The sequence below is a fragment of the Hyla sarda genome, chromosome 1 (assembly GCF_029499605.1).
Source record: "Hyla sarda isolate aHylSar1 chromosome 1, aHylSar1.hap1, whole genome shotgun sequence".
Lineage (NCBI taxonomy): Eukaryota > Metazoa > Chordata > Amphibia > Anura > Hylidae > Hyla > Hyla sarda.
In genome coordinates, this window is record NC_079189.1 from 502,571,431 (window position 1) to 502,587,676 (window position 16,246).

The 16,246-nt window shown below is 40.6% G+C and overlaps 1 protein-coding gene across 4 annotated transcripts in view; it reads left to right on the forward strand.

Annotated features, from left to right (window-relative positions):
* Positions 1 to 16,246, forward strand: part of FBXL17 (F-box and leucine rich repeat protein 17) — a 743,798-nt gene that overhangs the window by 142,894 nt on the left and 584,658 nt on the right. The gene's annotated exons all lie outside the window — the stretch shown is intronic.

Sequence of the window (16,246 nt, forward strand, 5' to 3'; positions counted from 1 at the left end):
GACCAAACATGACCATGTGAAAGTGGTCAGTTACTAATTTTTTTTTTGGCCTCCGCCAAACCACTTCTGGAAAATGTTATCATTCATTTGTTATTATAACATTTTAAAAGGGGAAGGGTCAGTACTCAGTTTTTCCAAACTTTATTACACATCTGGAATTCTCATGTTTGTCAAATGTTAATATTGGCTGTAAATTGCATGTATTACATCCAACACAAGATGGGCTTTGTCAAGTAGACAAATGTTGCATCCCATTTATCTTGGCTCGTGATCTGTTCATCCAAACCCTTCAGGAGGAATTCAGGGCTAGTCACTTTCTCTGTTGGCTTATGATGTTGTTTCTGTTTGGTTTTGTTTTTTTTGAAAAAAAAAAAGGGGAAAAAGAAGAGTTGGCGATGGGAGAAGGGAGTCAAGGCGAGAGATGTCCCGAAATTTTGAAGCCATGGGAAAAACTTTTTTTCAGAAAAAAACTGAAAACAAAAAAAAAAAGCAGAGTGGAGTAGTTTTACAAATTAAAAATAATTTGGGAGCAACCTGCAAAGATGAAATAAGAGTTTGGCCCCCTCCTGGATGCAAGTCCTGACCAGGCTACAGATCTAATGACGCAAAGTGACAGCTTCATAGTGCTGTCAGTTTTGGTTACTAACTAGACCCAGAGTTGAGCCTGGGTTTGCCACAGTAATATGGATGCAAAAAGGTATTCATATTAAGCTTGTGTGAAACTGGCAAGTGGCAACAATGTGCCTCTAATGCATTTGTTTAACCTTTCTCAACACTGAACGATCACTGCATTAGAAACCGCTGACACCTTACATCTTGTGACAAATCATGCAACACCATGTGGAGGCAGTGTCACAAAATGCTCTAAGATAATGTCTTCCAGTCACGTGTACACTTAGTGACTTCAGTGTCTTTGACCACAGGCAAATTGTTGGGGCTCGGAGAAGTGTTGAAAGTATACAGTCATGGCCGTAAATGTTGGCACCCTGAAATATTTGTAGAAAATGAATTATTTCTCACAGTAAAGGATTGCAGGAACACATGTTTTGCTATACACATGTTTATTCCCTTTGTGTGTATTGGAACTAAACCAAAAAAAGGAGGGGAAATAGCAAATTTGACATAATGTCTCATCAAACTCCAAAAATGGTCTGGACAAAATTATTGGCACCCTTAAATTAAAGGGGTTATCCACCATAAGGTGATTTTAGTACGTACCTGGCAGGCAGTAATGGACATGCTTAGGAAGGAACTTGGGGCTAAATTGCTATCATTACCATAACACTGTGGTTAGCTTTTTTGTGAACTGGTATTTCCTGTTTGGCTTTTCTTTTTTTCACAGCAAATCCCACAATTCCATTTTTCTCCCTCCCACACATCAGTCACCCAACCCATTGAAACATAAATGAGCTGCATCCATTCAAAAGACCTGTAGTTTTTAATCAGGATGCCTACAGCTGTTGCATTAGTTGCAGCTTGATCCCTCTCCCACCAAGCGATCTAGTGAGTCAGGTCTTATCCACATTGCAAGCTGGGAAAAATCTGAGACAACTGTCATTTTGTATACTGATAAAAATGAATATTGGAGTAAAAATCGCAGAAGAATTGTGAGAAAACCGAAACACACAGGTACAGACACTATATTATGAACTACACTAACTTTACAGCCCCTGTAGCATAGTCAAATAAAAAAAAAATCCTGGAATACCCCTTTAATATTTGGTTGCACACCCTTTAGAAAAAATAACTGAAATCATTGCTTCCTATAACCATCAATAAGCTTCTTACACCTCTCAGCCGGAATGTTGGAATACTCTTCCTTTGCTAACAGCTCTAGGTCTCTTTTATTGGAAGGACACCTTTCCCAAAAGCAATTTTAAGATCTCTCCACAGGTGTTCATGGGACATGGGATTTAGACCTGGACTCATTGCTGGCCACTTCAGAACTCTCCAACGCTTTGTTGCCATCCATTTCTGGGTGCTTTTTGATGTATGTATGACCCAGCTTCCGGACACTGGGCTGTACAGTGCGACACAAAATCCAATGGTAATCCTCAGATTTCATGATGCCTTGCACACATTCTAGGGACCCAGTGCCAGAGGCAGCAAAACAACCCCTAAACATAATTGAACCTCTACCATATTACACTGTAGATACTGTGTTCTTTTCTTTGTAGGCCTCATTCCGTTTTTGCGAAACAGTAGAATGATGTGCTTTACCAAAAGGCTTTATCTTGGTCTCATCTGTCCAGAAGGATTTTAGCTTACTCATGTTCATTTTGGCAAAATGTAGTCTTGCTTTTTTATGTCTCTGTGTCAGCAGTGGGGTCCTCCTGGGTCTCCTGCCATAGCGTTTCATTTAAATGTCGACGGATAGTTCGCACTGACATTGATGCTCCCTGAGCCTGCAGGACAGCTTGAATATGTTTGGAACTTGTTTGGGGCTGCTTATCCACCATCTGGACTGTCCTGTGTTGACACCTTTCATCAATTTTTCTCTTAAGTCCACACCCAGGGAAATTAGCTCCAGTGCCATGGGTTGCAAACTTCTTGATAATGTTGAGCACTGTGGACAAAGGCAAATCTAGATCTATGGAGATGGACTTGTAACCTTGAGATTGTTGATTTTTTTCCACAATGTTGGTTCTCAAGTCCTCAGACTTCTCTACTTTCTGTTGTCCATGCTTTGTGTGGCACACACAGACACACAATGCAAAGACTAAGTAAACTTCTCTCCTTTTTATCTGCTTTTGGGTATGATTTTTATATTGCCTACACCTGTTACTTGCCCCAGGTGAGTTTAAAGGAGCATCACATGCTTGAAACAATCTTATTTTGCCACAATTTTGAAAGGGTGCCAATAATTTTGTCAATCCCATATTTGGAGTTTGGTGTGACATTATGTCCAACTTGCTTTTTTTCCTCCCTTTTTTTTGGTTTAGTTCCAATACACACAAAGGGAATAAACATGTGTATAGCAAAACGTGTTACTGCAATCCTTTTCTGTGAGAAATTCTTAATTTTTTAAAAAAATTTCAGGGGTGCCAACATTTAAGGCCATGACTGTACCTGAAGCAGCCACATTTGTTGTCTGTTGCTGAACCATGGAACGAAGATTGTACCAAAACTGGATATACCATTGACCGACAGACGTGATTGATCCAAGGTGCCAGCCTCAATAGACACATTTAATATTTCAGGAATTATGTACCACTGTTAACCACTTGACCCAGAAGAACAACAGTGGGCAAGCAAGACAAAGTTCTTAGATAACCATGCTAACATGCCATGTTGCTTTGTGTTGACTGACTATATTAATAGCTGAAGACCAACAGAGGATGCTCCTGATTACCCCTTATTGCAAACTGGGCCTCTCATGGGGCAAGGGAAGAAGTCAGCAGACCTTTGACACATTGCAGAAGGTCATTTGAAATGGTGGGTCACATTTTCTGTTGAAAGAGAAGGTTTATTGGGTTCACATCTGGTCTGAACATCACTGCTAAGGTTCAACAGGTCAATGGTGGTTGTTCCATCATCTGAGGAGCATTTTCTTGGCATGCCTTAGGACCGTTGGTCATCATAACACAATCCTTGTATGTTGAACACTCTAAGGACTTGTTAGGACCTCTAAGGATCTGCTGCCATATCTTCAGGTTTTCTTCCCTGGCCACATTGCCATCTTTCAACACGTTAGTGCTCTGTGTCATGGGGTTTGGATTACTAGGGAGTAGTTGTAGGAATTCACAATGAATTTGGACCCTAAACTCACTGGAGTGTAACACCATTGAGTATTGTGGGGATATGCTGTTAAAGGGGTATTCCAGAAAAAAAACTTTTTTTTTTTATATCAACTGGCTCCAGAAAGTTAAAATTATTATTATTAAAAAATCTTAATCCTTTCAATAATTATCAGCTGCTGAAGTTGAGCTGTTGTTTTCTGTCTGGCAACAGTGCTCTCTGCTTGTCTTAGGAACTGAACAAAGTAGAAGAGGTCTGCTATGGGATTTTCTTCTAAACTAGGTGGTTCCCGAGACAGGTGTCATCAGAGAGCACTTAGACAGAAAAGAACAACTCAACTTCATTAGCTCATAAGTACTGAAAGGATTAAGATTTTTTAATATAAGTAATTTACAAATCTGTTTAATTTTCTAGAGCCAGTTGATTAATATAAAACGTTTTTTTCCTGGATAATCCCTTTAAGAGCTGTGAGATTTACTCCCATTCCTCCGAAAAATGTGCACCTACTAAAGGAGTTGCTGTACCTGGCTTGGGTGTAGTAGAGTATGGAAGATGTTAACCGCCTTGTGGAATCTTTTCACTAACGTCTGCAAACTGTTATAGTCTATTTCTTAAAAAAACAAAACAAAAAAAATACATTATTTAAGGTCTTCCTAATGCAATTCAGTTCAGTATAATTAGTTTGGTTGTGAAACTATGAAAACATGACCAGTAGAGGGTTACTCGAGGGCACTTTACTTGCTTGCTTGATCTCTTTTTATTTTTATTCCTTGCATTTCCTGTCATCCTATATAAGTATAGATGCAAGAACTGCAAAATAAAAAAAAATAGTTGCATGTTCGTGGTGAATCCACGGAAAAATCTGCATAACATGCATATATTGTGGAATACTCCACTACTTTTACATTGAAAGAGGAGATCTGAAACAGACTTGACACTTCATGGATTTTAAGATCTGCACTACAGGTTAAAGGGATTATCTCATTGCACGTATTGATGACCTGTCCTAAGGCTATCTGCACCCCGCCAATCAGTGAATCGAGCCAACTATTTCAGACCCCATTCGTAGCATATATCCAGTGTGGAAAACCTTTAGAACAGCTGATCAGCAGGCTTGCCGGCCGGACGTCAGCACACTGTTGATCAGATATTGATGTCCTATGCTGAGGATCGGTCTTTTTAATATTAATTTTGAAAGCCCTTTTTAATTAAATGCAGAAAAAAAATAACACTTATGTGTGTTCATTTATCCTAATACCCTATGATCATTTTATAGCATTTATTGCAGCTGCTAGAAAGCATGCACACTCCTTTACAATCTATACAGACAAGGCAGGAAAAAAGTGTCTCTGCCCCAGCACCAATTTGCTTACACCCTAGAAACATAAAAATAAATAGCTTTAACAGCTACACAGTCAACTTCTTCATAGCTGACTTTCCCTTTAATACATAGGAGACTTATTTGCTGTTCAGATGTGTGTAGCATGCTTCGTAGTTCTCTTCCACATGTAATGACCTTGTGATGCTTTTCTCTTTCTTTGTCATCTAATCTGTTAGGCGGGTGGGGTGTTAACTGCTTTCTGTGAATGATTATTTTTTCTGTACTCTTTCCCTAGGAGTCTAGTAAACATCAGCTGCTCCTTGTCAACAGCTATCACAACACATTGTATTCATGCCCTGGGAAGTTTTGCTTTGATAATTCTGAAGAAAAATTAATTAATAATAAATTAGGTATTCGTGCAGCTCCTGGCAATGTTTAAACCTTTCTGAGCCGTGGGGGCCAAAAGAATGCTTTATAGTGAGCTATGAGTCGATTCTGTGGCAATTGAAGGGTTAACGTGGGCTTCTTACCCACTGTTGAGTAATAGCTTGAATAATTTCACACCATTAAATATCATGTGCCACTGCAGGCTGCTTTCAATAAATCACATCTTGTGTGGCATCGTACATCAAGTTGCATCTTCTAATCATGTTTGTGACATGAATCAACAAGGGGTAAATCTGTGTGGACTGTGCAGGAGATGACTCCCTGTGAGATGCGGAAAATGTTCCCAATTTAAAGTGATGAATCATTTCTGGTTGGGGGGAAAAAGAGGTTGTTGGAAACGTCATATATCATGTTATTGCTGTTAGTCTGGAAATGTTGCAGCCTATTTTACCATATTATATTATAAAATATCAACAACCATTAGTCAATCTCTGGTAGTGAGACCACAACAGAAAATGATTGCTTCTGCCTGCCCACTCTTATTTCTTTTTTACTGTTACGACCAGGCTAAACACTTTTGGAAGGCAAATTGCTTTTTTTTTTTAAGAAGGGAAGAATGCTTTTATTGTCTGGCAACTCAAGGTTCCAGCATTTGGGGTCCCATGATCATACACTTCATTTATTATCCTGTGGATGGGGTAAAGTCTAAAAGGGGTTAGCCAGCTATTTTATTTTTACAAGATGGGGATAAATGTGTGTGTCACGGTTCGGCTGGCTGGAGGTGGATCCTCTGTGCCAGAGAGGGATTGGCGTGGACCGTGTTGGTGGACCGGTTCTAAGTTGCTACTGGTATTCACCAGAGCCCGCCGCAAAGCGGGATGGTCTTGCAGCGGCGGTAGCAACCAGGTCGTATCCACCAGCAACGGCTCAACCTCTCTGACTGCTGAAGATAGGCGCGGTACAAGGGAGTAGACAAGAGCAAGGTCGGACTTGGCAGAAGGTCAGGGCAGGCAGCAAGGATCGTAGTCAGGGGCAACGGCAGGAGGTCTGGAACACAGGCTAGGAACACACAAGGAAACGCTTTCACTGGCACAATGTCAACAAGATCCGGCGAGGGAGTGCAGGGGAAGTGAGGTATAAGTAGGAAGTGCACAGGTGAACACACTGATTAAGCCTGCTGCGCCAATCAGTGGCGCAGTGGCCCTTTAAATTGCAGAGACCCGGCGCGCGCGTGCCCTAAGGAGCGGGGCCGCGCGCGCCGGGACAAGACAGACGGGGAACGAGTCAGGTACGGGAGCCGGGATGCGCATCGCGAGCGGGCGCCTCCCGCATCGCGAATCACATCTCGGCTGAGAGTGATATTGCAGCGCACCCGGTCAGCAGGTCTGACCGGGGCGCTGCGAATGAGAGGATGCTGCGAGCGCTCCGGGGAGGAGCGGGGACCCGGAGCGCTCGGCGTAACAGTGTGATCATGGGTAGTCTAACCTCTGGGACCCCTGACTTTAAGTGCTCCAGCCCACACCTTCCGAGACATACTCATCTCTGCAATGATGGCCCACTCAGCTAGTCACTGACTGAGGTGCGGAGACCACTACATCTGGTGATTAGCTGAGCGGACCATCTTCAAGATGAATATATCTCGGAAGGTGGGGGCCAGAGCGTTAAGCAGGGAGAGCCAGGGCCTCGATCAGAAGATACTGTAAATAGGGGATACTTTTTAAATAACTGGATAACCCCTTTAATCTGTTAAGGACATCGGGCATACATGTACACCGTGAAGTGTTAAGTGACTTTGAAGCGAGCACAGGAACTGCACTTCCTTCAAAGCGATGAGTGTCGGACACTCACCACTAATGATGATATCGCCACTCTCCGTCATTAATCCTTTAGGAGCAGCGATCAATGCTGAACGTGCCATCTAAAGGATTAAATCGTACATCCCGGCTATCTCAGGGTGCTCATTGCGGGGGTCTTTTTTTGTGGGTTGTTCTTTAGTTCTGAAGTCTTTCTAGAATAAACTGTGATTAAAATGTTAAAATAATAAATGTGTGCATCTGCTCTATGGCAAAGGTGTGTGTACTGAAAAATCGTAATTTGAGTTAAAGGGGCATTACATTTTGCAGCCATGAGTTCTTGACTATATGATTTAACAATATGGTCTCCAAAAATAGCAGTCTGTAGAACCCTACTGTGTTTCTGTATACATCTGATTTCATATGAAAGCATAGTAACAGTTTTTAAGGCAGTGAAAAACACCTAGAAGGAGATTTATCAAACTCTGTAGTAGATTTTTTTGTATAAAAAAGTCACACATACTTGCGCACCTGTGACTTTCCTATACATGCTGCGACTTTTTTAGATTTTTTGCTTATCCACACGCACATTTCAGAAATATGCTCAAGTAGTAAATTGTTTTTGTACTTTGCAGTGGTCATGTAATTTATCAAATCCGAAAGTCGCTATTTATGAAGAAAAAAGTTGCATCTCCGTTTAAAAGTTGCATATGTATTCCAGGTCCAACCTGGCTTACAGAAAGTGCATACATCCGCAGAAAAGGAAACTAAAACCTACTTTAATTAACACTTCCCGCATATACATATGTCCCTTGCAGCGCTATCTGTAAAGTATCATTTCAACAGTGTATCATGCTGCTGGCCGGGGAAGGCAGCGCAATGCCACCCACTTCCCGGCCAGCAGATGCGCTGCTGATAGTATACTTCACAAATAGAGCAGTGAGGGGACATGGGGGACCAACACACGTTTTAGGACTACTACTCCCATCATGGACAGACTCCGTCCATGATGGGAGTTATAGTCCATGGGCTTAGGTGCAGATCGCAGCAGGTCATTATCCAGAGACACACTGCGATTAGCATTTATTAACTGTAAAAGCTTTTCACCAATCAGAGCTCCCCTCTCTCGGCAGTGGGGATTATGAATTATGACACCGTATACAGTATTCCCCGCCGGGAGCGCAGTGGAGCTGCATGTGCCAACAGCTTTTAAAGTTAACAAATGCTGATCGCAGTGCGTCTCTGGATAATGACCGCCTGCGATCTGCACCTAAGTCCATGGGCTATATCTCCCACCATAGGCATAGTTTGTCCATGATGGGAGTAGTAGTCCTAAAATTCCTGTCCCAAGAACAAAAACAGAAAAAATCTATACACATAACACCTCCCTTCCCCATCACTCTACAACACAAACCCATTTAAACACACCATTTCACTTATACAACAACTGCCCCTACTGGTCAATTACAATCACTACAACTCCATCACTTCTAAACCTGCCCGTATTACTTTAAAGGGGTTATCCAGGAAAAAACTTTTATTTTTATAATATTAACTGGCTCCAGAAAGTTAAACAGATTTATAAATTACTTCTATTAAAAAATCGTAATCCTTTCAGTACTTACGAGCTGCTGAAGTTGAGTTGATCTTTTCTGTCTAAGTGCTCTCTGATGACACCTGTCTCAGGAACTGTCCAAAGTAGAAGCAAATTCCCATAGCAAACGTCTTCAACTCTGTTTAGTTCCCGAGACAAGCAGAGTTGTCAGCAGAGAGCACTGTTGCCAGACAGAAAATAACTCAACTTCAGCAGCTGATAATTATTGGAAGGATTAAGATTTTTTAATAGAAGTAATTTACAAATCTGTTTAACTTTCTGGAGCCAGTTGATACAAAGAAAAGTTTTTTTCCTGGAACACCCCTTTAATCTACTGTTACCACAAGTCTATGAATAACTTCCCACATCTGTCGATCACAATTAATTGAACATTCTATTGCGTTCTAATGTAACCACAAAGTACATTACTTCCATCTCAACCATTATCTAGTTAACCTATTGACCTTTGCTGTCACTCAGAGTTAAATATACACTCGTGTTCCTCTGGTCTCCCATCCAAGACTTAGCCAGACCTAAAGCTGCTCAACTTCAACGTGAAGCCAGCCAGCTCTGCCATAGACCTAGATAGGTCTATTGGTTTCAATGGTGAAAATGTCTTATTGTTATAGATATACCCTGCTGAAGCCCTCAGCATTTATAGCTGATGTCATGGGGACTGATGTCACAACCCACCCCCCAGTGACCTCAGCTACCTGCCAAAATATTGAAAAGATTGAGGCCCCCTACTGTACAAATACTTGCACCTTAAACTAAATAAATGGACCTGACGAAAAGATGATTCCTCTCTAGAAACGCCTTGTCCTGCACCTGTGTAACTGTACTTTGAGAAATAAAAAGTTTACACAGCATCTCTGCCGAAATCGCCTGTTTAATCCAGGAGAAGCGCCACACACACCCGCAACCCACTATCAGCCATTTAGCTGTATGTCCAAAGGGGAGAAAAGGGAGAGCGCTTCTTGGTGTGATAAAAGAGAGATACTCAGTATAAAAATGAAATAAGACAGCAGCTCACCAGATTTGGTTGTGTAACGTCATACACAACAATGCAATGGTAAGCGCATCAAGAGGTAGTGTATCCGCAGCCCTCCGGCTAGGCAAGGTATTCAATCGGTCTGGCATCAAGGAGAATGCCGGCTCCACGTGGCGCAGGATACAAAGGGAATGGAGAACAGATGAAATCGAGGTAGTTTATTTCCCAAGATGCAACGTGTCTCGCTGCGGGAAAGCAGCTTCATCAGGCATGATTAGCTGTGTGGGCATGCACTCTCTAGCAGATAAAGAACTTCAGCTATTAACATAGCGGAAAACTTTTCTGCTTTAAAAAATCCTTTTGTAAGCGGGTTTCCTGGTTTTGCTTACGTGTGATTTTATTTATCAAGGTCTTGTCTATTTGACAAATGAGTAAAAAAAAATGTCATATAAAAGCCATACGTGTGAAAAGAATGATAAATCTCCTTCCTAGTCCTTCTATCAACAATTATGCTTGGTCAGGAAGAAGGCAATATACAAATAAACTAGCATGAGGTATAAGACTGTTTTTCTCATATTAGGGAGAGAAATTCCTTTCTCACACAAAATCTTGTGTTCAGAATAAATCCCTGGATAAGTGACCCTCCTTCAGAATTTAGTACCTAAAACATATAACCCTAAGGAATATACTGACCCCGTTTAACTAGTCACAGGCCTCTCACCTCAGCCAAGCCAGATAACCCTGCTCTGTACTGACGATGGGCAAGCACCCTGAAACAGCTGTCTGCAGATGGGTCCTCTCTCCTTCTGGAGAGAGTTCTGGCTTGGCATAAATCCCAATCAGTTCTGAGACTTCTTAACTTGAGCCTGAGCTGTTTTGCAGGACACCCTACCTGTGAAGGTGGTGTGGTGAGCTAATTTTCATATATTTTTTTTACCCAGGAGCCCGCGGAGTGCTATATAGCCTGCTTAAATCTCTGTCCTACACCAGAAGGGGTGTCCTCTCCCTGAGGAAAATACTGACCCCATGTGTGTGTGTGTGTGTGTGTGTGTGTGTGTAGAATATTTTTTATTTTTTTTTCCCCACAGATAGTCTTGAGTATAACTATATAGTTTTAGGTATCAAGGAATTTTGAAGGAGGTCTTTCTGTACAATTTCATATAAATCTGAAAGAAAAAAAAAATTATCTATACGATGTGATGTTAGAGTTACCGTGCTTTAGAATCTTTGACGAGAATATAAAAACATTTTCCATTATAGAGCTCTCACAAATCCACAAAGACACTGCAGCAAAAGCCACAATTTGTAGATTTCTTGCTGTGGGTTAGGCAAAAGTGAAAGAATGGGGATAATCAATGGGTTGTTTTTGAGAATACATGTTATTGCTCGTTTTTACTTTTATATGGAATGAATTTTGGGAGACTTTACCTGTGGATTTGATATGTAAAATCCATAGCAGGTAAGAAAGAGTTCTATAGTAAACTATTATCCACATAATAGTGATTTTTTTGTTTTCCGACATGGTAATTGTCATGAAGTGTGATTTTATTTTTTTATATTTGCAGCATGTCTGTCAGTGTCCAGGAATGAGCATGGATTTATTTTTAAAGTTGTAAATCTGAGCCTATGAACTTGAAAAAGACAGTGTAAGGGTATGTTCTTAAGTACAGGATCTGCTGCATGTTTTCTGCAGCTGATTTGGCTACTTATTTAAATTAATGGATAGCAAAATCAGCTGCACAAAATATGCAGCAGATCCTGTACGTGTGGACATACCCCAAGGCTGGTTTTCCACTTGGCAGTTTTTTTTGGAAATCTGCCACTGTAGTGTTTAAAGGGGTACTCCGGCTCTAATACATCTTAACCCCTATCCAAAGGTGGGTGCTGAATGCAAGATTGTAGGGTCTCCAGCGGCGGGACCCCCATTGGATAGGGGATAAGATTTGTTAGGGCCGGAATATCCCTTTAAGCCAAAGCCAGAAGTGGATTCAAAGGAATGGGAAATATAAAGGAAGGTCTTATACTTCCCCTTCCAACTGGATCCACTTCTGACTGCACCATATTTATTTCCCAGAATTCAGATTTAAAAAAAAAAATAAAAAAAATTCCTTCTCATTCCCCTTTAACAAGAAAACCCCATTTTTGGAATGCAGCAGAAAAATGTCTAAAACTTATAAATATGGCGAAAGTAAGTTTTTGGTGTATATTTTGTCAGAAGGTAAATCTGCCCCAGTGTAGTGCAGTTCAAAGGAAACATACAATCCATCCCTTTTTATAGCCATTATTCCTTTTAAAAGGGGTACTCTGCTGCAATTTTTTTTTTAATGAACTGGTGCCAGAAAGTTAAACAGATTTGTAAATTACTTCTATTTAAAAATCTTAAGCCTTCCAGTACTTGTCAGCTGCTGTATGCTTCACAGGAAGTTCTTTTCTTTTTGAATTTCCTTTCTGTCTGACCACAGTGCTCTCTGCTGACACCTCTGTCCATGTCAGTACTGTCCAGAACAGGAACAAATCCTCATAGTAAACCTCTCCTGCTCTTGACAGTTCCTGACATGGACAGAGGTGTCAGCAGAGAGCACTGGGGTCAGACAGAAAGGAAATCCAAAAAGAAAAGCACTTCCTCTGTAGTTTACAACATCTAAGTACTAGGACGGTTAAGATTTTTTTATAGAAGTCATTTACAAATCTGTTTCACTTTCTGGCACCAGTTGATTAAAAAATAAAAAATGTTTTCCATCGGAGTACCCCTTTAATCCACTCCTAACTTTGGCCACAAAAAAAAAAAAAACTGCAGTAAAAACACCCTTTTCAAGACCTCCCGTTTTTTGTTTAGGAAATGCTTTTTAAGTCCAAGAAAATAAAACCTTTCGGTTTCAGACAAATAATGACAAAACTAAGAACCATCATTGAATATTTATGTGAGAACTTCAAATTTAATTTAACTTTTTAATCTTTTACAATTTTCAGGTAAAGTAATTGTTTGCTTTCCAATGAATAAGGCTAAAAAGAAGTAAAAGTTGTTCGGTCCTTAATTACATTGCTGGAATTGAAGAAAGTGTAATAGATTAGGAGGATTTTTGGGTGACAATGGGCTTTTATTATGCTGCCTGCTTTGCCCAATGGAAGAATATTTTAATTAGCATAAAAACCTTGTGCATATCTCCTTTTGCTTTATTGTCTAGCAGAGGGAAAATTCATAACATAGTGAAGGGAGCACCAAGGTCAATTACACATACGATAGAATTATTCTGTGCCATATTATCTCGCAGACGTTTTACTACGAAATAATCACATATCCCTGTAAGTGTCCCCCTGTGTAGGGAAGTAGGTACAAGAAAATCAACCTCCTATATCTTCAGCAGGAGTGCACATGTGTGGATGCCATATTGACTGTCATAATTGTACATCGCTGGAGCCCTCTCATTCTAAGGCATATGGCATATAACCCCAGTAGTGTTGATTTTTTTTTTTCCTTTTTAAAAAAGCTTTTGGAAATGTTATTCATTATCAGTAGCAATACCTCACAATTGTCTTAATAAATAGCTTTCTTAAGTAGGTTGTAATTGAACATTTTTTTTATTTTATTTGGTGGTCAATTTCTACTTCCTTGTGATAAAGGCAAATGGAAGGTTGTCATAGCCACATGCTGAACTAGAAATATAATTGTAATTGCAAAACTGGTAACAACACGGGCATGCTGGGTGTTGTAGTTTTGAAACCTCTAAAGGTCCGCAGGTTGAAGACCACTGCGGCCTTCATTATCAGCCAGCCCCGCCCACCCCCCCGCCCTCCTTTTGTTTTGTACTCGCCTCCCCTCAGCGGGAAGTTAGGGTGAGCTGGTCCGGGCCATCTATGCTGCAGGGAACGTCCGGTGGGGATGGTTGGTCGTTGCGGGCTGTCCATGACGTCAGCAAAGAGCACTGTGCTCGTGATGTCATCAGAGAGAATTCCAAAAAGAAAAGAATTTCCTCTGTAGTATTCAGCAGCTAATAAGTACAGGAAGGATTAAGATTTTTTAATAGAAGTAATTTACAAATCTGTTTAACTTTCTGGCACCAGTTGATTTAAGAGAAAAAAGGTTTTCACCGGAGTACCCCTTTAAGGCCAGGAGACTGTGATGGGTATTGTTTTTGGCACAGTAAAAACTTATTTTTGGCAACACAACCATGCAGCTAATTTTTTTATTTAAAAAAAAAAACACGTTTCTGTGGGCAGCCGACACCAACTGAATCAGTCTGTGCTAGGACCCTGCAGACATTGTTGTCCCCATAGACAGCAATGTGTTATGTAGATACAAGATCATTCTTACTGCACAAGAATTTTCACAATGGTGTGCCACAGCGATTCCTTCACGTGCTGCATCAGGATTTTCAAGTGGTTGACAATTTTGTATTGTGAACAAAACCTAGTTACCAATTTATACACCAATACTAATCGGGATTTAAAGGGACACAGGTGTGGGGAGTTAACTTTTAAATGCTGTTTTAACCTGTCACTCTGTGTTCCTGTAACAAAGCCAAACTTTCAAGGGTATGTAAACTTTTCATCAGGGCCATTTGGGTGATTTTCTGTTTTTATCATTTGAAAAGTAGCAAAATGCACTTAATTGGCAATTTATGGCTTTATATCATCAATATTCTTAAAAGTTTTTTTAATTTTTTTTTTAAATACACATGATTCGTAATTTTTTTTCTAAATCATTGCCTAAATTTCACTATTTCCGTTAGATGAAATAAATGTGAGCTGCAGTATCAGATACAGCAAATTACAAATAAATGGGGAAAGGGTATTTTCCCGGCTCCTATTGTACAGGGCTTTAAACTTCTCCATATGCATTAAGTGTTTGATGTAAGACATTAACTGCATTTGGGTAAAGACTCTTCACAAAAGCACTGCTGAAGATCGTACCTCTTCTATACTTGGCAGGCTATTTACTGCACTGTGTGTGGAATACTTGATGAATATATTTTTTATCTAGAAATTATATTGCCATTGAGCTTGTCAGACAGTGTAATAAATAGGAGGATAAACGTGCAGGCAGTGGGATTGCAGTGCTTTATCTTAGCACATTATTGATCCATAAAGACTTAAAATGTATTATTCTTAGATTGTGGCTGCTTTAAAAGACCCCTGAAAAAAACTTAAGGATGTAAGCTGACAGAAGTCATTCTAATAGCGAGGCTATTTGGTTTTAGCTAACTGGAATGGCAAAGAACATAATCCATCATTATAGCACATTTCTGCCCTTGTTACAGTAGTCTATAATGTATGTTGAACAAACTATCAAGGTCATTGTCTAGCGCTGATAGGAGAGATTGTTTTCAGGGTTTAACAGTTCTGCAAGTGCTTAGTATAAACAGCAATGCCTATTCCCCGGAGCATCGCGGTGCAGCCAGGAGAGCACAAATGGTGAAAGCGAGACAGCTTTATGTGCGTGGTAAGGGAGTCAGAGCCCTGTGCTGGATCAACAGACCATTTCAGCCTTAAATTATTTCTACTTTTTCATAATGTTGAATGAAGATGCGGCATCGACATTTCATAAAGGAAAATGTAATCCCCAGCTAAAACAATCCTCTGTCTTTTACTACTCAGAGAAATCTAAATGTCTTCCAGATGAAAGAAATCCTTATCTTCCACCTGTTGATGACTTATAATGTTATAGAAGAGGCTGCTGCTTCGCAACATTAGGGTCTATTTATTGCTCGTCATACATCATTCTCTCATTTACTCTGTGTTCGCATAAACGTGGATGTAACATTGGTTTTTATGCAATTTTAAACCCAACTCTCTTTTGTCTGACAACCCATGTGGAAGTGGAGGAACAGGAAGTTGCTGGCAGAGGCATCAGATTTGAGATTTGGACATCACACACATTGGCCCTCATTTACTATTGCAAACCCGACATGTTTTGTCGGGTTGTGCGCCAGTTTCTGTCGCATTGCGCCAGAAATTCTGTCTGCGCCAGAATAAAAAAAAACAGACTAACTCTCCATTTTACTAAGAAAACCCGGAAAAGGGGCGTGGTCGCTGTAAAAGGGGGTTTGGTCTCCGAAAGGGGCGTGTTCCCGGCATTTTCACAAAAAACTACGTATTTACTAAGGTTTTCACATAGAATGTTGTGTATTCCGAAGATCGGGGTTCAGGACTACAGATAGGTATAGCAGTTCGAGACCCCGCATCAGTCTCCTGTTCACCCGCACTATAACCCGGTGTATCGGGTTATAGTGCGGGTGAACTGTTGACCGTTTTCCTTTTAAGGAATTGAGAGTTTAACAGATGGGGATCAGTCAGGGAGAGCTCTCTGCTCACAACCCATAAATATATAAAAACATAGTGGTGAGGTGGCTGTGTACTCACACATGTTGGTAAATCTCCCCCTATATGCCCAGTGCTGGCACTGCCACACTGCAGAAATGCAT